Below are 23,427 nucleotides of genomic sequence, written 5' to 3' on the forward strand. Positions count from 1 at the left end.
CCATTGGGTGGTTTTGGCTCCTTTATCAAAAATTAAGTAACCATAGGTGTGTGGGTTCATTTCTGGGTCTTCAATTCCATTCCATTGGTCTATCTGTCTATCTCTGTACCAATACCATGCAGTTTTTTATCACTATTGCTCTGTAATACTGCTTGAGTTCAGGGATAGTGATTCCCCCTGAAGTCCTTTTATTGTTGAGGATAGTTTTAGCTATCCTGGGTTTTTTGTTATTCCAGATGAATTTTGCAAATTTTTCTGTCTAACTCTTTGAAGAATTGGATTGGTATTTTGTTGGGGATAGCATTGAATCTGTAGATCAGTTATAGTAAAATGGCCATTTTTACTATATTAATCCTGCCAGTCCATGAGCATGGGAGATCTTTCTGTCTTCTGAGGTCTTCTTCAATTTCTTTCTTCAGAGGTATGAAGTTCTTATTGTACAGATCTTTTACTTACTTGGTTAAAGTCACTCCGAGGTATTTTATGTTATTTGGGAATATTATGAAGGGTGTCTTTTCCCTAATTTCTTTCTCGGTTTGTTTCTCTTTTGTTTAGAGGAAGTCTATTAATTTGTTTGAGTTAATTTTATCCCCAGCCACTTTGCTGAAGTTGTTTATCAGCTTTAGCAGTTTTCTGGTGGAACTTTTGGGATCACTTAAATATACTATCATATCTTCTGCAAATAGTGATATTTTGACTTCTTCTTTACCAATCTGTATCCCCTTGACCTCCTTTTGTTGTCTGATTGCTCTGGCTGGAACTTCAAGAACAATATTGAATAAGTAGGGAGAGAGTGGGCAGCCTTGTCTAGTCCCTGATTTTAGTGGGATTGCTTCAAGTTTATCTCCATTTAGTTTAATGTTAACAACTGCTTTGCTCTATATGACTTTTACTATGTTTAGGTATGGGCCTTGAATTCCTATTCTTTCCAGGACTTTTATCTTGAAGGGTGTTGAATTTTGTCATATGCTTCCTCAGCATCTAGTGAAATGATCATGTAGTTTTCTTCTTTCAGTTTGTTTATATTATGGATCACATTGATGGTTGTCCGTATATTAAACCATCCCGGCATGCCTGGGATGAAGCCTACTTGATCATGGTGTTATGATTGTTTTGCTGTGCTCTTGGTTTCGGTTTGCCAGAGTTTTATTGAGTATTTTTGCATCGATATTCATAAGGGTAATTGGTCTGAAGTTCTCTTTCTTTGTTGGGTCTTTGTGTGGTTTAGGTATAAGAGTAATTGTGGCTTCATAGAAGGAATTCGGTAGTGCTCCATCTGTTTCAATTTTCTGTATTAGTTAGGATAGTATTGGTGTGAAGTCTTCTATGAATGTCTGATAGAATTCTGCACTAAACTGTCTGGACCTAGGCTCCTTTTGGTTGGGAGACCTTTAAGGACTGCAACTATTTTGTTAGTAGTTAAGGGGTTGTTTAAATTGTTTATCTGTTCCTGATTTAAGTTTGGTAACTGGTATCTGTCTAGGAAATTGTCTATTACCTGCAGGTTTTCAAGTTTTGTTCAATGTAGGCTTTTGTAGTAAGATCTGATGATTTTTTGAATTCCTCTGATTTTGTAGTTAGACATGTCTAACTACTTGAAGTTCATGTCTCCCTTTTCATTTCTGATTTTGTTAATTTGGACACACTCTCTCTGCTCTCTCATTAGTCTGGCTATGGTTTTATCTATCTTGTTGATTTTTCTCAAAGAACCAACTTTTGGATCTGTTGATTGTTTCTATGGTCCTTTTTGTTTCTACTTGGTTGATTTCAGCTCTGAGTTTGATTATTTCCTGCCTCCTACTCTTCCTGGGTATCTTTGCTTCTTTTTGTTCTAGAGCTTTTAGGTGTGCTGTCAAGCTGGTGACATATACTCTCTCCTGTTTCTTTCTGCAGGCACTCAGAGCTATGACTTTTCCTCTTAGCACAGCTTTCATTGTGTCCCATAAGTTTGGGTATGTTGTACCTTCATTTTCATTATGTTCTAAAAAGTCTTTAATTTCTTTCTTTATTTCTTCCTTTACCAAGTTATCATTGAGTAGAGTATTGTTCAACTTCCACGTATATGTGGGCGTTCTTCCCTTATTGTTATTGAAGACCAGTTTTAGGCCGTGGTGGTCTTATAGCACGCATGGGATTATTTTCTATCTTTCTGTACCTGTTGAGGCCTGTTTTTTGACCAATTATATGGTCAATCATGGAGATAGTACCATGAGGAGCTGAGAAGAATGTATATCCTTTTGCTTTAGGATAGAATGTTCTATAAATATCTGTTAAGTCCATTTGGTTCATGACTTCTCTTAGTCTGTCTACATCTCCGTTTAATTTCTGTTTCCATGATCTGTCCATTGATGAGAGTGGGGTGTTGAAATCTCCTACAATATTGTGTGAGGTTCAATGTTTGTTTTGAGCTTTAGTAACGTTTCTTTTACATATGTAGGTGCCCTTGTATTTGGGGCATATGGGGCATAGATATTTAGGATTGAGAATTCATCTTGGTGGATTTTTCCTTTGATGAATATGAAGTGTCCTTCCTTATCTTTTTTGATGACTTTTACTTGAAAATTGATGTTATTTAATATTAGAATGGCTGCTCCAGCTTTCTTCTTCTGACTATTTGCTTTGAAAGTTGTTTTCCAGGCTTTCACTCTGAGGTAGTATATGTCTTTCTCTCTGAGGTGTGTTTCCTTTAGACAGCAATATGCAGGGTCCTCATTGTGTATCCAGTTTGTTGATCTATGTCTTTTTATTGGGGAGTTGAGACCATTGATGTTGAGAGATATTAAGGAATAGTGAGCCTCTCTTATATGAGGATAGAGATTTTCTTGGTTTTGTTTCATTTCAAATTTTTATCTATTCATTTATTTATATAATTTTCTATGTATATACATTATATATGTGGATGGGTAAAAAAGTTTTCCAAAGTCTTTCCAGGTCAATGTGTCTCTCAAATCACCTGAAAGCCGTTGAAGTTGTGGACATTTCTTCAATGAGTCTACACTCAATAGTATAAAATTGTCCTTTTTAAGAGCTGCTGAAATGCTTATTAGGTAAAGATGCCTAACTCCAAATCAGGCAACCACTTTTCAATCCCTAGGACCTAAAGTGTGGGAAAAACAAACTAACTCCCCACAATTCTCCTGCCACCTCCACATATCACACACACACACACACACACACACACACACACACACACACACACAGAGAGAGAGAGAGAATAAATAAATAAATACATAAATAAATTAATAAATAAATATGCCAAGAAAATCTTTTTCCTTTTCTAAGCTACAAAGAACAAGGCGACATGAATCTCAACCTGTCCCTTTTGCACTGGGGCTACTGCATAAATTCTAGAAGAAAGACAGTTTTCATTTTTCTTAGGTATGCCCTGGTGACATCAACAGGCCCCAGTAAATAGTTCCAAACCCTGGTAACATAGAGTACCTCCTAGTCTCTTTGGGTCACAAAACATGAAATACCATAACACATGGATGAAGGAAAAGGACTTATAGGGAGGGTGCTCAACATTAGCCAGATGGGGGTTCAGAGGGTGGGAAAGCAGTCAGTATCCATTATGTGCATGTATGAAATGAATATAGAAGAAGCTTGGTCACATTAAACAAATCTCAAAATGACACTTGTCTCCAATACTATGACTGCTGGAAGGTTAGGTGTATGAGAGGGATCTTCTGGTATTTTAAATATATGGTGAGGTCTTTGCGGCATACTTCTACCATAACAGTACAAATATATATGCCAAAATTGAGTATGACAATTTACAAAAATACTATTTAAGAAATCTTTTAACAAATTATAATACTGTAAATTCAAAACAGAATCCTGCAATCTGTGGGGATTTAATTGCGGGAGAAGGTCAAAAAATAAAACATCTGCCTTTGGTTATCTTAACAAATTATTGGCATCACTTTGTGAAACATTAAATAGACGATTTATTGTTATTTCATTTTGTTTTCTTTATGTTTTCTTTCATAATCCTTTAAGTAAGCCCATAATTTTGTTTTGGGACCCATTTGTAGGTATTTTAGGCCACATGGAAGGTACCATTTAGAAATCAATTCAGTATTCAATATATTATTTACAAATCCAAGAGGTGTTGAAGAGGAGATGGCTTCCAAGAATCATGTGCTTACCTCAAAGATTGAGGATGGAAGTCTATAGAGCAAATTCCACAAAACAAATAAATAAGCTGAGTGGGTATAGCAGCTCGCCTTTATAGTGGCAGTCTGAAGGTCCTTGTACCATGGGTCTCAAGGAAAGAGGTTTAGCTTAGGTACATAAAATTGGTGAACTATGAGTTCAGCGAGCCCACTTCAGAAAATTATGTACAGAGTTATCAATTAAAGTATCTGGTATCAGTTTTGAAATTCCACATGCTTATGTACATAAATATTCATATGCAAGTATGACATACAAACAAGGATGTGCATGACACACAGAACATACTCAGAATAAAGAAAGGAAAGTAGGAAAAAAGGACGGAAGCAAAGAAGGGAGAAATTAAAGGAAGGAATGATTAAAGAGTCATTATTGCACTACCAAGACTGCCATTCAATGTAAGGCAGAGTTCCCGACTCTGCTGTCCTATTCTAACATTATTTTACTGTCTTACCTTTGAATCTCTGACAAAGGTTCAACTGTGAGACAAGTGTTGCGAGCATGCAAGGAATACCAGGCTACAAACCCAGAAGAAATTAGTCAATTTCATCTCAGCAGGTCAGATCCTTCCCTGACACCTTGTTGTATCACTGAGAGGAAACAAAAATTGCATCACCCATTGAAGTCCAGGACGTTTGGATTTGAAATAGGCATTGTGTGCAGGTTGTTCCAAGAGAATCCTAAAATGTTCTTTCTGTTTTACCTGATAGCATTGTGATTAATGACTTTACTGTTGAAGTTTCTGGATCATCGAGTAAAATTTAAGGTCACAGGCACATTTTCACTCTGACTTCAGAACATTTGTTCACTCTGTGCTTTCAACACCAAGCTCCAAATGAGCATCCCCTATGAGGGGTATGTTTCCACTTAGATGCCACAGTTACCATGGACCCAAAAAATAAAGCGTTAGTCACCCCAGCTATCACTCACCTTGTCTACCCTCACAAGGTAGCATCCCCTCTAGGGCTTCCCCCTCACCAGAAAAACCTCTTTCATGAGCTGATTTATGGATTAGTGAATACGGTACATTCGGCACAAGTTTGTAGATTGGAGATCAAAATTCCTATACCAAGAGAAAGACTGAATGAGAATGGCAACCTACCTGTTATTCAGAGAGCATTGTACCCCAGGAACAAACTGGCTTTCTTGACATACTGGTTTTCCAGCAGCTCTGAGTTTCATTCTAAGACCTTGCCTCAATGAATAAGTTACAAAGGAATCCAGGAACTCACACAATGTCTACCCTAATGAATGAATGAACATGAATATGTTTACCATCGCACATGGAAGACATACCTTCACACTCATGCAAAACACACACACACATGCACACACACACACACATGCACACACACACACACACACACACACACCACAAAACAACACAAATCTATATACATAAGAAAAAATTAAATACCTTTCACAGAAATTCATTCCCACACATGCTGAAAAGCCACAATCAATATTAAAAGATTCCAATATCCTAGTAAGTGCAGAATAAACTGGGAGCTAGTAACAGACAAGTTCTCGGACAACTACAAGTCAATGGCAAGCAGTCAGCCAAGCATCTGTACACTTTACCTAGATTCTGAAGGAAAATACACAATTCAGCATGTCAGTGGTAGGCAGGAATCCACTATCAAGTGGCAACCACTCAGCCCACCTTGCAAGGGGGATCCTTGGATATATGCAATGGGAGGTGCCTATAGAAACTAAGATTGGAACTCTTGTACATAGTAGCGAGGCAGAAAGTGGCACCACTAATAACCTATCCACTACTAAGAATCAAATCATATGATCTTTAAGGAGACAAGAATTAATACCCATGAAAATCCCCTAGAAAGTTAGTGCCCAGATGTTTTGTGCAAAGGAGCACGTTTTGCATTTTAGATGTCTTTACCACTGAAGTCAGAGGCTCAGAGTAAACCAGGGTATCCTAGTTCAATATGTATGGACTCATCTAATTTCAGCAAGTCTCAGATGGGAATGTGGACTTTCAAAAGAAAGAACCCATCCTCAGGACTACTCAACAGAAGCCCTATGATTTATATATTTCCAGGTCACTGGCACACTCTACAGTTCTCAATCTTAAGACTACAATAAGTACTCCAACCTGAATTATAGGTTCTGCAGACCTCAGATTTGCTTGCTGAACACACTACTCCAACCTCCAATCCAACATCAATCACCTGACCCAGCTTCTGCAAACATGAACAAACATGGAAATATATTTTAATTACCACCTTGTTATATTTCCCTACATAACTTTATCTCCTTTTGCAGGCCATCAGCAATGTTACATAAATAAATAAAAGCAGGGCTGGGGAGAGAATTACATTTGTTCTGTAAAATACTTGCTGAGTAAGCATTAGGAACCCAGTTCAAACACAGAACCTATATTAAAACAAAACAAAATGGGTGTTCAAGTACACACCTGTGACTCAAGTACTGAGGAGTAAGAGCCAGGCATATTCCTGTGGGTCACTTGCCAGATAGTCTAGTTGAACACCAAACCAGTTTTTAACTCTGTCTGAAAAAAAAAAACTAAAAAAAAAAAACAATAAGTGGTTTTCTCTTGAGGAAAGACAAATTTAAAGTTGCTCTCTGGCTTCTACACATATGTTCAGATATACACATGCACTCAATACATATTTGTGCCTACATACATGATTGGTAGCACAAAAGCCCTTTTATCTACATGTCTTCATGGAATCCAGGAGCATGCAGGGTAATTGACTCCATGGAAAGGACAAAGAACCTGGAAAGCTGGGGATTGATGTGATTAATAATCTGGTGATTTGCAATATCTGCTACACCAGGCCATATCAAGCTTCGACAACCAGACTCAGAGATGAATAATATTCAAATAACTCTTACCTTATTTGGATTAACAGATGCACAGAAATTAATAATATTCAAAATAACTCTTACCGTGTTTGGATTAACAGGAACCCTCTCATACTCCCTCAACAAGGATTAGATGTAGATAATAACCCAAACAACTTTTAAGCTATCTCCATGAATGAAGCCATGCCACGTCCTTTCCTATGTCACTAAGCTAATACAGGCAGTCGATCGAAAGAATCCATCTTCTTTGAAGAAATACATATTTGAGTTAAATGTCATTGCAATTGTGCCTTCATGTGCACTGGAGATTGTGTAACACCAGGAAACTTTCCCCCCAAATTATATGGTATTTAAATATATGAGAATAAAGTGCATGATATCAGACTCCCAAAATTTGATCCTGCAAGTCAGGCTAAAGTTAGTTTTCAGTCTGAGCTCTTTACAGATCTATTCTCTTCCTGCCATGGCACCTGCAGGAATCACCTCAATGCATATACATTTAATAAATAATACATGAGTAAGAAAAATAAATATTTTGGCTTCTCTACAACAGCCCAGAGAGCACAATTCAACTGCACAGTGACTACAAGACCTGCTCCTTTCTTTCACTTTGTCATTTGAAGTAGTAATAGGTGGAATTACGTACTGCCTCTGCTAAAGTGGATACTTCTAGTTTCTTTGGAAAGTTAGTTATAGCAAAGAATATTCTGCTGGAACACACAGGTAAAGGGATATTTATCTGGAGCATATAGGTTAGAGAATGTTTTCCTGAAGCAGACACAAGTGAAAATTTGATTTGATATAGCAAACACATGATAGAACCTTGGAATTAAGGAGTATAAATAGGGACCCACAACACTGGAAATTGAGCACTGAGCATTTATTTGATTTGCTGCACCTCACTATTCTTTGCTATCAATACACATGCATTGTTTCACCTTACCTAGCATTGCTGAGTTCAACTTGTAATAAGCAGCCATTAAGAGAAATTCTCCAAATAACTGCTTATGGGGTTCCTATGATGGCTTGCTACTTCCACAATCTCCCCTTATTTTGGTCAGTGAGCCCATCAGTTTCTTTAGAATTGAACTATAGCTGTCTGGTGTCTGCCTGCTTGAGGAAAGGACTATAGGTACCAGTTCATGCCTGCTGTCTGCCTGCCTAGAGGACTGATTTTCAGCTGTTGATTTCTGTTTGATGTTCCCTACAGGACTGAACAGCTGCCAAAGAAGATAGAGCTTTCCCTCAAAGAACTATTGCTAAACAGGCTCACTGCATCGTAATAACTTTTCTCTTCCAATACTTCTGTTTGGTGTGGGGCTAAAGGAGAGCTAGAATCCTTATAAAAAGTAGATTGAAAAAAAATGGCATGCTACCGAATGCACTTTGTTGAACAATAACCTATGTACTAGGTTACTGGTAATTACTATTAGTGTAACTGTGCTGATATTAATGGCTAAATAAATATCAAAATGTTTACCATCTCCTTCCTTTGAGCACTGGATAGGATAAGATGTTTTCACTGTAAAAGGCAGATCTGAGAAGCCAAATCTGTCATCCTGTGATGTGGAAGGACCCAGCTGTTCCTTTTTGTCTCATGGTGAACTCTGTACAAGAGGCAGGGGCAGAGTGCCCCATGACTGTCTGCCTATTTCATGGATTGATAAATATCCTGAACTTATCCCCTCCCTTCTAATTGTCTCTTTTATCTTTCCAATGCATACAATGTTAGCATCAAACCTGCAGTATTGTCAACTATCCAAGTGAACCAGCTGTTCATTTTATTGCTGTGAACAAATACTTGGAATAGACAATTTTGAGGAAGAAGTGCTTATCCTTTCTAGAAATCCAAGGGGATCATCCCATCACAGAAGCTGGAAAGAGATCAACTTGTCATATTGCATCAACAGTCAAGAAACTAAGTCAGAACACAGTGTGCATCAGCTCTTTGATGGCTATTCATGATTGTCAACTTGACTATACATGAACTAAACTATAATCCGGTAATGGAAGGTACATCTGTGAGAAATTTTCTGCTTGGTTTCAAGTGGTTGAATCTGCTTCTAGTCTAGACATTTGAGGTGGAAAGACTACAGGATTTTGATTCAAATCTTGAAGTAGAAAGATTATCTTTCAGTCTAGGACATAACTATTGATGGAAGGCTATATAAGGAGATCGAAGAATGAAGGTTTTGTTATTTGCCTGTGTCCTCCACCTTGTAAGTTCATTGATTTCTTCACTGACACTGGATCCCAATTTTCCTGGATTCCATCATATACTGAAGTGTTGGACCCTCTTGGGGACCCTCAGTGTTTACCCACTGCTGAGCCTTTCTGATGCATTTGAAAGCCCTTTCTCTTTAGAAAGGAACATCCTGAACTTTCTGTTTGGGCCTGGACTGTAACACCTGGGCTGTAACGTCATTGATGTCAGTACTTTGTTTCAGTTTCTGTTTTCCTGCTGAGAATGTAAACTCATTTTTCCATTGTGCTTCCTGAGATTTTCCACCCTGTGAATTTGGGGTATATGTACTGTGAAGCTCAGTAAAGGATTGGCATTCTCTTAGCAGAAATGATCAGAGTCTCTGCCTTTTCTTAAAATTAACCAGGCCTACTCGGTACTGTGGCCACTTTGGCGCCATTACTTAAGACCACCTGAAACAACCAACTTTGTGCAACTAAGAAATTATTACATTATTGTACTTTTTGTAGCCATTGTGGGATTAGTTGGACTCTAGATTATAAGCCATTCCAATACATTAGCTTTACATGGAGAGAAAGGTTCATTCTGCAAGTTCTGTGACCTTAAAGTACCATAATTAATATAAATTATAACCCCTCTCTCAATACAAGATCTACTACAGATTTCACAACCTTCCAGAATAGGTCAACCAACTCAGAAACAAGTATTCAAGCCTGTGGGCTGTCTTAGGATTTTACTTCTGAGAGCAAACAACATGACTAAGGTAACTTTTGTTGGGACATCTTTTAAGGGTGCCAGCTTACAGATTCAGAGGATCAGTCCATTATCATTAAGACAGGAGAATAGGAATGCCCAGGTAGGCATGGCACAAGAGAAGAAAAAAGTGCAACATCTTGTTCTATAGCCAAAAAGAACAAGACTGTCATCCTCAGGCAGCTAAGATGAAGCTCTCAAACCCAAGCCAACAATGACACACTTCCTCCAACAGGGTCACAACTCCAAAGACTGCCACTTTCTGGGCCAAACAAACACATTTTTTGCCCTAGTCCACATAGGCTTCTTTAAATATATGAGTATATGGAGGTCAAACCTAAACATAGCATAATGTAAATTATATTTAGTCTAACTACAAGAGTCTCCAGAGTATTTATCAGTCTCATCAATATTAAAAGTCAAAAGATCGGTGGGAGGGAGAGCTAAACCTTCAGAGAGGCAGACAAGCCTGGGAAACCAGAAGAGACTGCTCCCTGCACACACATCTCAGATGCCAGAGGAAAAAGCCAAAGACCATCTGGAACCCTGGTGCACTGAAGCTCCCGGAAGGGGCGGCACAGGTCTTCCTGGTTGCTGCCGCTGCAGAGAGCCCCTGGGCAGCACCCCACGAGCGAACCTGAGCCTCGGGACCACAGGTAAGACCAAATTTTCTGCTGCAAGAAAGCTGCCTGGTGAGCTTGAGACACACGGAAGCAGAATTTCTCTAGGACCGGGCACGTTCTGTGTTTACTGGAAGTCCCACACCCGCGGATCCCGGCCCGCAGCAGCTCTCTGCTCCCAGACCTGGTGAGAGAGAGACCCAACCGCCTGGTCAGGTGGGCACTCCTGAGGCTGCAGAGCGGAAGAGACCAACAACACTGCTCACCCCTGCCCACATCCCTGGCCCAAGAGGAAACTCTATAAGGCCTCTGGGCTCCCGTGGAGGAGGGCCCAGGAGCAGCAGGACACCTGCCTGAGACACCACCGGAACCGGAAAGAAACAGACCGGATAAACAGTTCTCTGCACCCAAATCCCGTGGGAGGGAGAGCTAAACCTTCAGAGAGGCAGACAAGCCTGGGAAACCAGAAGAGACTGCTCCCTGCACACACATCTCCGACGCCAGAGGAAAAAGCCAAAGACCATCTGGAACCCTGGTGCACTGAAGCTCCCGGAAGGGGCGGCACAGGTCTTCCTGGTTGCTGCCGCTGCAGAGAGCCCCTGGGCAGCACCCCACGAGCGAACCTAAGCCTCGGGACCACAGGTAAGACCAAATTTTCTGCTGCAAGAAAGCTGCCTGGTGAACTCAAGACACAGGCCCACAGGAACAGCTGAAGACCTGTAGAGAGGAAAAACTACACGCCCGAAAGAAGAACACTCTGTCCCCATAACTGACTGAAAGAGAGGAAAACAGGTCTACAGCACTCCTGACACACAGGCTTATAGGACAGTCTAGCCACTGTCAGAAATAGCAGAACAAAGTAACACTAGAGATAATCTGATGGCGAGAGGCAAGCGCAGGAACCCAAGCAACAGAAACCAAGACTACATGCCATCATCGGAGCCCAATTCTCCCACCAAAACAAACATGGAATATTCAAACACACCAGAAAAGCAAGATCTAGTTTCAAAATCATATTTGATCATGATGCTGGAGGACTTCAAGAAAGACATGAACACACTTAGGGAAACACAGGAAAACATTAATAAACAAGTAGAAGCCTACAGAGAGGAATCGCAAAAATCCCTGAAGGAATTCCAGGAAAACACAATCAAACAGTTGAAGGAATTAAAAATGGAAATAGAAGCAATCAAGAAAGAACACATGGAAACAACCCTGGATATAGAAAACCAAAAGAAGAGACAAGGAGCTGTAGATACAAGCTTCACCAACAGAATACAAGAGATGGAAGAGAGAATCTCAGGAGCAGAAGATTCAATAGAAATCATTGACTCAACCGTCAAAGATAATGTAAAGCGGAAAAAGCTACTGGTCCAACATACAGGAAATCCAGGACTCAATGAGAAGATCAAACCTAAGGATAATAGGTATAGAAGAGAGTGAAGACTCCCAGCTCAAAGGACCAGTAAATATCTTCAACAAAATCATAGACGAAAACTTCCCTAACCTAAAAAAAGAGATACCCATAGACATACAAGAAGCCTACAGAACTCCAAATAGATTGGACCAGAAAAGAAACACCTCCCGTCACATAATTGTCAAAACACCAAACGCACAAAATAAAGAAAGAATATTAAAAGCAGTAAGGGAAAAAGGTCAAGTAACATATAAAGGGAGACCTATCAGAATCACACCAGACTTCTCGCCAGAAACTATGAAGGCCAGAAGATCCTGGACTGATGTCATACAGACCCTAAGAGAACACAAATGCCAGCCCAGGTTACTGTATCCAGCAAAACTCTCAATTAACATTGATGGAGAAACCAAGATATTCCATGACAAAACCAAATTTACACAATATCTTTCTACAAATCCAGCATTACAAAGGATAATAAATGGTAAAGCCCAACATAAGGAGGCAAGCTATACCCTAGAAGAAGCAAGAAACTAATCGTCTTGGCAACAAAACAAAGAGAATGAAAGCACACAAACATAACCTCACATCCAAATATGAATATAAAGGGAAACAATAATCACTATTCCTTAATATCTCTCAATATCAATGGCCTCAACTCCCCAATAAAAAGACATAGATTAACAAACTGGATACGCAACGAGGACCCTGCATTCTGCTGCCTACAGGAAACACACCTCAGAGACAAAGACAGACACTACCTCAGAGTGAAAGGCTGGAAAACAACTTTCCAAGCAAATGGTCAGAAGAAGCAAGCTGGAGTAGCCATTCTAATATCAAATAAAATCAATTTCCAACTAAAAGTCATCAAAAGAGATAAGGAAGGACACTTCATATTCATCAAAGGAAAAATCCACCAAGATGAACTCTCAATCCTAAATATCTATGCCCGAAATACAAGGGCACCTACATATGTAAAAGAAACCTTACTAAAGCTCAAAACACACATTGCACCTCACACAATAATAGTGGGAGATTTCAACACCCCACTCTCATCAATGGACAGATCACGGAAACAGAAATTAAACAGTGATATCGACAGACTAAGAGAAGTCATGAGCCAAATGGAATTAACAGATATTTATAGAACATTCTATCCTAAAGCAAAAGGATATACCTTCTTCTCAGCTCCTCATGGCACTTTCTCCAAAATTGACCATATAATTGGTCAAAAAACAGGCCTCAACATGTACAGAAAGATAGAAATAATCCCATGCATGCTATCGGACCACCATGGCCTAAAACTGGTCTTCAATAACAATAAGGGAAGAATGCCCACATATACGTGGAAATTGAACAATGCTCTACTCAATGATAACCTGGTCAAGGAAGAAATAAAGAAAGAAATTAAAAACTTTTTAGAATTTAATGAAAATGAAGATACAACATACCCAAACTTATGGGACACAATGAAAGCTGTGCTAAGAGGAAAACTCATATCGCTGAGTGCCTGCAGAAAGAAACAGGAAAGAGCATATGTCAGCAGCTTGACAGCACACCTAAAAGCTCTAGAACAAAAAGAAGCAAATACACCCAGGAGGAGTAGAAGGCAGGAAATAATCAAACTCAGAGCTGAAATCAACCAAGTAGAAACAAAAAGGACCATAGAAAGAATCAACAGAACCAAAAGTTGGTTCTTTGAGAAAATCAACAAGATAGATAAACCCTTAGCCAGACTAACGAGAGGACACAGAGAGTGCGTCCAAATTAACAAAATCAGAAATGAAAAGGGAGACATAACTACAGATTCAGAGGAAATTCAAAAAATCATCAGATCTTACTATAAAAACCTATATTCAACAAAATTTGAAAATCTTCAGGAAATGGACAATTTCCTAGACAGATACCAGGTATCGAAGTTAAATCAGGAACAGATAAACCAGTTAAACAACCCCATAACTCCTAAGGAAATAGAAGCAGTCATTAAAGGTCTCCCAACCAAAAAGAGCCCAGGTCCAGACGGGTTTAGTGCAGAATTCTATCAAACCTTCATAGAAGACCTCATACCAATATTATCCAAACTATTCCACAAAATTGAAACAGATGGAGCCCTACCGAATTCCTTCTATGAAGCCACAATTACTCTTATACCTAAACCACACAAAGATACAACAATGAAAGAGAACTTCAGACCAATTTCCCTTATGAATATCGACGCAAAAATACTCAATAAAATTCTGGCAAACCGAATTCAAGAGCACATCAAAACAATCATCCACCATGATCAAGTAGGCTTCATCCCAGGCATGCAGGGATGGTTTAATATACGGAAAACCATCAACGTGATCCATTATATAAACAAACTGAAAGAACAGAACCACATGATCATTTCATTAGATGCTGAGAAAGCATTTGACAAAATTCAACACCCCTTCATGATAAAAGTCCTGGAAAGAATAGGAATTCAAGGCCCATACCTAAACATAGTAAAAGCCATATACAGCAAACCAGTTGCTAACATTAAACTAAATGGAGAGAAACTTGAAGCAATCCCACTAAAATCAGGGACTAGACAAGGCTGCCCACTCTCTCCCTACTTATTCAATATAGTTCTTGAAGTTCTAGCCAGAGCAATCAGACAACAAAAGGAGATCAAAGGGATACAGATCGGAAAAGAAGAGGTCAAAATATCACTATTTGCAGATGACATGATAGTATATTTAAGTGATCCCAAAAGTTCCACCAGAGAACTACTAAAGCTGATAAACAACTTCAGCAAATGGCTGGGTATAAAATTAACTCAAATAAATCAGTTGCCTTCCTCTATACAAAAGAGAAAAAAGCCGAGAAAGAAATTAGGGAAACGACACCCTTCATAATAGACCCAAATAATATAAAGTACCTCGGTGTGACTTTAACCAAGCAAGTAAAAGATCTGTACAATAAGAACTTCAAGACACTGAGGGAAGAAATTGAAGAAGACCTCAGAAGATGGAAAGATCTCCCATGCTCATGGATTGGCAGGATTAATATAGTAAAAATGGCCATTTTACCAAAAGCAGTCTACAGATTCAATGCAATCCCCATCAAAATACCAATCCAATTCTTCAAAGAGTTAGACAGAACAATTTGCAAATTCATCTGGAATAACAAAAAACCCAGGATAGCTAAAGCTATCCTCAACAATAAAAGGACTTCAGGGGGAATCACTATCCCTGAACTCAATCAGTATTACAGAGCAATAGTGATAAAAACTGCATGGTATTGGTACAGGGACAGACAGATAGACCAATGGAATAGAATTGACGACCCAGAAATGAACCCACACACCTATGGTCACTTGATTTTTGACAAAGGAGCCAAAACCATCCAATGGAAAAAAGATAGCATTTTCAGCAAATGGTGCTGGTTCAACTGGAAGTCAACATGTAGAAGAATGCAGATCGATCCATGCTTATCACCCTGTACAAAGCTTAAGTGCAAGTGGATCAAGGACCTCCACACCAAACCAGATACACTCAAACTAATAGAAGAAAAACTAGGGAAGCATCTGGAACACATGGGCACTGGAAAAAATTTCCTGAACAAAACACCAATGGCTTATGCTCTAAGATCAAGAATCGACAAATGGGATCTCATAAAACTGCAAAGCTTCTGTAAGGCAAAGGACACTGTGGTTAGGACAAAACGGCAACCAACAGATTGGGAAAAGATCTTTACCAATCCTACAACAGATAGAGGCCTTATATCCAAAATATACAAAGAACTCAAGAAGTTAGACCGCAGGGAAACAAATAACCTTATTAAAAAATGGGGTTCAGAGCTAAACAAAGAATTCATAGCTGAGGAATGCCGAATGGCTGAGAAACACCTAAAGAAATGTTCAACATCTTTAGTCATAAGGGAAATGCAAATCAAAACAACCCTGAGATTTCACCTCACACCAGTGCGATTGGCTAAGATCAAAAACTCAGGTGACAGCAGATGCTGGCGAGGATGTGGAGAAAGAGGAACACTCCTCCATTGTTGGTGGGATTGCAGACTGGTAAAACCATTTTGGAAATCAGTCTGGAGGTTCCTCAGAAAATTGGACATTGAACTGCCTGAGGATCCAGCTATACCTCTCTTGGGCATATACCCAAAAGATGCCTCAACATATAAAAGAGACACGTGCTCCACTATGTTCATCGCAGCCTTATTTATAATAACCAGAAAATGGAAAGAACCCAGATGCCCTTCAACAGAGGAATGGATACAGAAAATGTGGTACATCTACACAATGGAATATTACTCAGCTATCAAAAACAACGAGTTTATGAAATTCGTAGGCAAATGGTTGGAACTGGAAAATATCATCCTGAGTGAGCTAACCCAATCACAGAAAGACATACATGGTATGCACTCATTGATAAGTGGCTATTAGCCCAAATGCTTGAATTACCCTTGATCCCTAGAACAAGCGAAACTCAAGACGGATGATCAAAATGTGAATGCTTCACTCCTTCTTTAAATGAGGAAAAAGAATACCCTTGGCAGGGAAGGGAGAGGCAAAGATTAAAACAGAGACTTAAGGAACACCCATTTAGAGCCTGCCCCACATGTGGCCCATACATATACAGCCACCCAATTAGACAAGATGGATGAAGCAAAGAAGTGCAGACCGACAGGAGCCGGATGTAGATAGCTCCTGAGAGACACAGCCAGAATACAGCAAATACAGAGGCGAATGCCAGCAGCAAACCACTGAACTGAGAATAGGTCCCCTATTGAAGGAATCAGAGAAAGAACTGGAAGAGCTTGAAGGGGCTCGAGACCCCAAAAGTACAACAATGCCAAGCAACCAGAGCTTCCAGGGACTAAGCCACTACCTAAAGACTATACATGGACTGACCCTGGACTCTGACCCCATAGGTAGCAATGAATATCCTAGTAAGAGCACCTGGGGAAGGGGAAGGGGAAGCCCTGGGTCCTGCTAAGACTGAACCCCAGTGAACTAGTCTATGGGGGGAGGGCGGCAATGGGGGGAGGGTTGGGAGGGGAACACCCATAAGGAAGGGGAGGGGGGAGGGGGATGTTTGCCCGGAAACCGGGAAAGGGAATAACACTCGAAATGTATATAAGAAATACTCAAGTTAATAAAAAAAAAGAAAAAGAAAAAAAAAGTCAAAAGATTAAACTCTTTTCTGAGATTCATTCAATTACATAAGTTTAATTGCCTTTAAAGTAAAAATCAAAAATTAGATGATGTATGCTATGTACATCAAATAATCTCATAGTGAATAAATACTTGGAAAAAGCCTCTCTGGATAAACTCTAAACTCTGCATCCCCATGTCTGATGTCAAAACACTGTTCAAAATTAGATCTTTTGACATTTTTGTTGACTGCACAACAATTCCTTTTGTGAGCTTCCATTCCTGGTTAGCAGCTTTCCTCAGCAGATATACCATTGCTTCCCTTCTCAAATATTATGGGGTCTCCAAGGCACATTAAATGTTACAGCTTCAAGTTGTAAAGCCTGTGATGCACATATCTATCCTCTGATTGACTTCACTGTGCTGCTGTTGTTGCTGTTGATCATCTCATGGTACTGGCATCTCCAATCCACTGTAGTTTTCCACAGCAACTATAATTTATCAATAACCTCTCACAGGCTTTCTTCATGGAAAACTTCTTTAACTCATTTGCATGTTCCCTTCAGTTTTTGGCCATCAACTGAAACTGAGACTGCATCTTTACCAATGATACTCCCTGGAATCTCACAGTTTCAAGTCTCAGCTACTCTCCATTTTCTCTTTATACCTCCAAACCACCACCACCAGGATGAATCTTATAAATTACCAACTCCACTGTCATCATGAGGTAAAAGCTTGGCTGTCTCTGGAGCACAGCTTCATTGTGATCTCAGAAAATACTTTCCAGATTTTCCCACAGGGATGATGATTTCTTCCTAATCACAGTTAATTTCTTAGTTCAAGCTGACATCAATTGTCACATGAATCCCTTATATTGTTGACTCTAAATCCAGATCCACATGGCTGAATCTATAGAATTATGATGCTTTCTGCAACTAGAACATGACCATCTTTTCTTACTGCATTATTAGCAGCTTTATGTTTTTCATTTACTTCACTTCCTAAAATTTGCTATCCTAGAACTTGCTCTATGTTTAACCTTGATCTCAGAGATCTGCATGTCTCTCTCTCCTGAATGCTGGGGTACCACAGGCCAGAATTTCAGTGTTTCTCTACTTGGAACATGGTGTAAAGAAGGCAGGCCTAGGAATCAAGAGATCTGCTTGCCTCAGTCTCCTGGTATTAAAGGTGAGTGCCATCATGCTTGGAACTAAGTTTAGCTGAGTGAGGTCTGGCCCAAAAATTATCACTCATTTATCTCATTGAATATAGGAGTCAAGTCAATTTCACTTGAACCAAACATATTATATATTTTTTCCTTTTTCAAATTGCTATTTTTCACTAAAATGCTCTTCACAGGATGAAACCAGAGGCTGATACACCTGAGAGCAGAGGTAAGACAAACTCTTCTTCTCTGAGTGACTCCCTTACAGTCCTCAAGACACACAAATGAAGGAGAAGTCTGGGACAGGACTCTTCTACTTTTTGCCTGCATCCAGAACTGAGCGGTCACACAGCTCTCTGAACACAGATCAGGCTATTAATAAACAGGTCTACAGGAGTGCTGACACGCAGGCTTATGAGAAGATCAAGACGCTAACAGAGAGAACAACACAGGCTAACACCAGAGACAACCTGGTGGTGAGAGGCAAGTGTAGGAAGCTAAGAAAAGAAACCAAGACTATTTCATACCACTAGAGCTCAGTTCTCCCTCCAAAGCAAATACTAAATATCCAAAAACACGGAAAAACAAGTTTATGATTTAACATCACACCTCATAATGATGATAGAGGACTTTAAGAAGGACATAAAAAACTCCCTTAAAGAAATAAAGGAAAACAGAGGTAAACAAGTAGATGCCCTTAAAGAGGAAACACAAACATCCCTTAAAGAATTACAGGAAAAGACAACCTAACAGGTAAAGGAATTAATCAAAAGAACCCAAGATTTAAAAACAGATATATAAACAATAAACAAATACAAAGGAAGAGAACCCTGGAAATAGAAATCCTAAGAAAGAGATAAGGAGTCATAGATGCAAGAATCACACATAATATAAGAGATAGAAGAGAGATTCTGAGGGCAGAAGATACCATAGAAAACATGGACACAACTGCCAGAGAAACAGTAAGATGCAAAAAGCTCCTAACTAAAATCATCCAGAAAATCAAGGACACAATGTGAAGATCAAACCTAAGAATAAGAAGTATAAAAGAGAGTGAATACTACCAAATTAAAAGGCTGATAAATATCTTCAACAAAATTATAGATGGGAAATTCCCTAACTTAAAGAAAGAGATAGGCCACAAATGTAAAAGAAGCCTACAGAATTCCAAATAGATTGGACCATAAAAGAAATTCCTCCTGTCACATAATAGTCAAAACACCAAATGCACAAAACAAAGAAGATTAAAAGCAGTAAAGGAAAAAAGTTACATATATAGGCAGACTTATCATAATTAATCCGACTTCTCACCAGAGACTGATCCTGGGCAGAAGTCATATAGACTCTAAGACAACTCAAATGCCAGCCCAGGCTACAGTATCCAGCAAACCTCTCAATTAACATTCATGGAGAAACCAAGATATACCAAAAAAAAACAAGGTTACACAATAACTTTCCAGAAATTCAGCCCTACAAAAAATCATAGAGAGAAAGCTCTAACCGAAGGAGAGAAATTTCAACCGGGGAAAAGAAAGAAATTTATTTTCTTGCATCAAGCCCAAAGGAAGTGAGACACAAACATAGTTACACCTCAAACAACAAAAATAACAGGAAACAACAACCACTTTTCCTTACTAGCTATTAACATCAATAGACTCAATTTCCCAATAGAGAGAAATAGACTAACAGACTAGATACTTAAAGAGGACCCAGCATTTTGCTGCATAAGGAAAACACTTCAGTGACAAAGACAGCCACTACCCCTGAGTAAAAGACTAGAAAACAATTTTCTCAGCAAATGGTCCTAAGAAACAAGTTGGGGTAGCCATTCTAATATCAAACAAAATTGACTTTCCATTAAAAGTTTTCAAAAAGAAGAGGAAGAATTTCATATTCATCAAAGGAAAAATCTACTGAGAAGTACTCTCAAATCTGAATCCTTCTGTTCCAAATGCAAGGACACCTACATTTATAAAATGAACCTTACTAAAGCACAAAGCACACATTGCACACCACACAATAATAGTAGGAGATTTCAACACCCCTTCTCCCATCAATGGACAGATCATGGAAGCAGAAAGTACAGAGAGACATGGAGAAACTAACAAATTTTGCACCAAATGGATTTAACATATATTTTTAGCACACTTCGTCCTAAAACAAAAGAATATAGCTTCTTCTCAGCACCTCATGGTACCTTCTCCATAATTGACCATAAAATCAGTCACAAAACAGGCATAAACAAACACAAGAAGACGGAAATGATCCCATGTATCATATCATCTTACTACAGACAAAGGCTGTCTCTTCAATAACAACAATAACCACAGAAAGCCCACATACACATGGAAGTTAAACAATGTTCTGCACAATGATAACTTTGTCAAGGAAGAAATAAAAAAAGAGAAAGGAAATTAAGAACTTTTTAGAATATAATGAAAATGTAGGTACAAGATTCCCAAACTTATGGGATACAGTGAAAGTAATGCTAAGAGGAAAACTAATACCTCTGAGTGCTTCCAAAAAAAAACTAGAGAGAGCATACATTAACAACTTGACAGCACCCATAAAAGCTCTAGAAAAAAAAAAGAATCAAGTACACCGATTTAGGAAATAATTAATCTCAGGGCTGAAATCAACCAAGTAAAAACAAAAAAGAACTAAACAAATTAACAACAAAACTAGGAGCTGGTTGTTTGTGAAAATCAACCTGACAGATTAACCCTTAACCAGACTAACCAGAGGGCACAGAGAAGGTATTCAAATTTACAAAATGAAAGGGAGGAATTGAACAGTAGTGGCGGTGGTGACTCTGACAAATTGGGACTCAGTGCAAGTACCACAGACTAAACCATGATCATTTCGAGGATCTTCAGGCTCTCCTCTGTCCTTTGGTCAGCAGTCTCTGTACAACTGAGGAGGAACATTGGTGTTACAGCTGTGGTGTTTAATAAGGAACTTGATCCTGTACAGAAAATTCGTGGACAAGATTAAAGAGGTCAAAACAAAGCAACAGACATCTGGAGGACCTGTTGATACTGGCCCAGAGTATCACCAATATCTGGACAGAGAGCTTTTTAACCTTAAACAAATGTTGGTAAAGGAGAGATGGGTAAGTTTCCTACCTTCAACTTTGAGGATCCTAAATTTGAAGTCATTGACAAACCCCAGTCTTGAGGAACATATACCATGTGGCAATTTCTAATAAATTAGTAGTAAAACTAACCTAAAGTATTCAAATAAATATTCACTTTACAGTTAAAAATTGAAAAGGGAGACATAACAACAGAATGTGAGAAAATTTACAAGATCATCAGATCCTACTACAAAAGCCAATAATCAACAAAACTGGAAAATCTTGATCAAGTGGAAAATATTCTAGACAGATACCTGATATCAAATTAAATCAGGATCAAATAAACCATCTAAACATTCCCATAACTTCTAAAGAAATAAAAGAAGTTACTAAAAGTCTCTCAACTGAAAAATACCCAGGATAAAATGGGTTCAGTGCAGCATTCTATCATAACTCCATAGAAGACCTCATACCAATACCGTCCAAACTATACTACAGAATAGAAGAAATAAAAGAAACACTACACAATTTATTTTCTGAAGCCACAATTATGCTTATAACTAAAACACCCAAAGACCCAACAAAGAGCAAGGATTGCAAACCAATTTCCGCTATGAATATCGATGCAAAAATACACAATAAAATTCTTGCATACCAAACCCAAAAACAATTCAAAACAATCATCCATCATGATCAAGCTGGCTTCATCCCAGGGATGCAGGAATGGTTTAATATACAGAAATCCATAAACATAATCCACTATGTAAATGAAATCAAAGGAAAAAAGAAAGATAATTATTTCATTAGATTCTGAGAAAGCATTTGACAAGATTCAACAACACTTCATGATAAAAGTCCTGGAAAGATTAGGAATTCAACATCCATATCAAAACATAGTAAAAGCAATATACAGCAAAACAGTAGCTAATATCAAGGTAAATGGAGAGAAACTTGAAGCAATCCCACTATAATCAGGGAATAGACAAGACTGCACACTCTCTCCCTACTTATTCAATATAGTACTCAAAGTCCTAGTCAGAGCAATCAGACAGCAAATTGAGGTCAAACTGACACAAATTGGAAAGGAGGAAGTCAATATATAACCATTAGGAGATGATATGATAGTATATTTAATTGACCCCAATGATTCCACCAGAGAAATAGTAAGCCTGATAAACAACTTCAGCAAAGTGACTGGGTAGAAAATTAAGTCAAACAAATCAGTAGCCTTCTCAAAGGATAAACAGTCAGCGAAAGAAACTAGGGAAATGACACCATTCATAATAGTCATAAATAATACAAAATACCTTGGTGTAACTCTAACGAATCAAGGGTAAGATCTGTGTGACAAGAACTTCAAGTCTCTGAAGAAAGAAATTAAAGAAGATCTCAGAAGATGGAAGGATCTACTGTGGTTATGGATTGGCAGGATAAATATAATAAAAATGGCCATCATGCCAAAAGCAATCTAGAGATTCCATGCAATCCCCATCAAAATTCCAACTCTATTATTCATAGAGTTAGAAAGAGAAATTTGCAAATTCATCTGGATATCGAAAACTATCCTCAACAATAAAAGAACTTGTGGAGGAATCACCGTCTTGGACCTCAACCTGTATAACAGAGCAAAAGTGATAAAAACTGTATGGTCCTGGTAAACAGAAAAGGAATAGATCAATAGAATAGAATTAAAGACCCAGAAATGAACCCACCCCTATGGTCACTCAAAATTTGACAGTGAATTAAAACCATCCAGTGGGGAAAAAAAGATAGCATTTTAACAATTTTTGCTGGTTCAATTGGAGGTCAGCATGTAGAAAAATGTAAATCATTCTATTCTTATGGCTATGTAAAAGGCTTAAATACAAGGGGATCTAGGACCTGCATATAAAACCAGATACACTCAAACTAATAGAAGAAAATGTGGGGAAGAGCCTCGAATACGTGGGCACTCTGAAAAATTTCCTGAACAAAACACCAAAGGTTTATGCTCTTCAAGAATGGACAATTGGGACTTTAAAAAATTGTAAAGCTTCTGTCAA

General features: G+C 38.6%; 1 pseudogene; it reads left to right on the forward strand.

The window, feature by feature from the left end:
- The first annotated feature begins 21,162 nt into the window (after positions 1 to 21,162).
- LOC103690683 (ATP synthase-coupling factor 6, mitochondrial pseudogene) lies at positions 21,163 to 21,486 on the forward strand (annotated as a pseudogene).
- Positions 21,487 to 23,427: the final 1,941 nt, after the last annotated feature.

Source organism: Rattus norvegicus, chromosome 10, assembly GCF_036323735.1.
Source record: "Rattus norvegicus strain BN/NHsdMcwi chromosome 10, GRCr8, whole genome shotgun sequence".
Classification (NCBI taxonomy): Eukaryota; Metazoa; Chordata; class Mammalia; order Rodentia; family Muridae; genus Rattus; species Rattus norvegicus.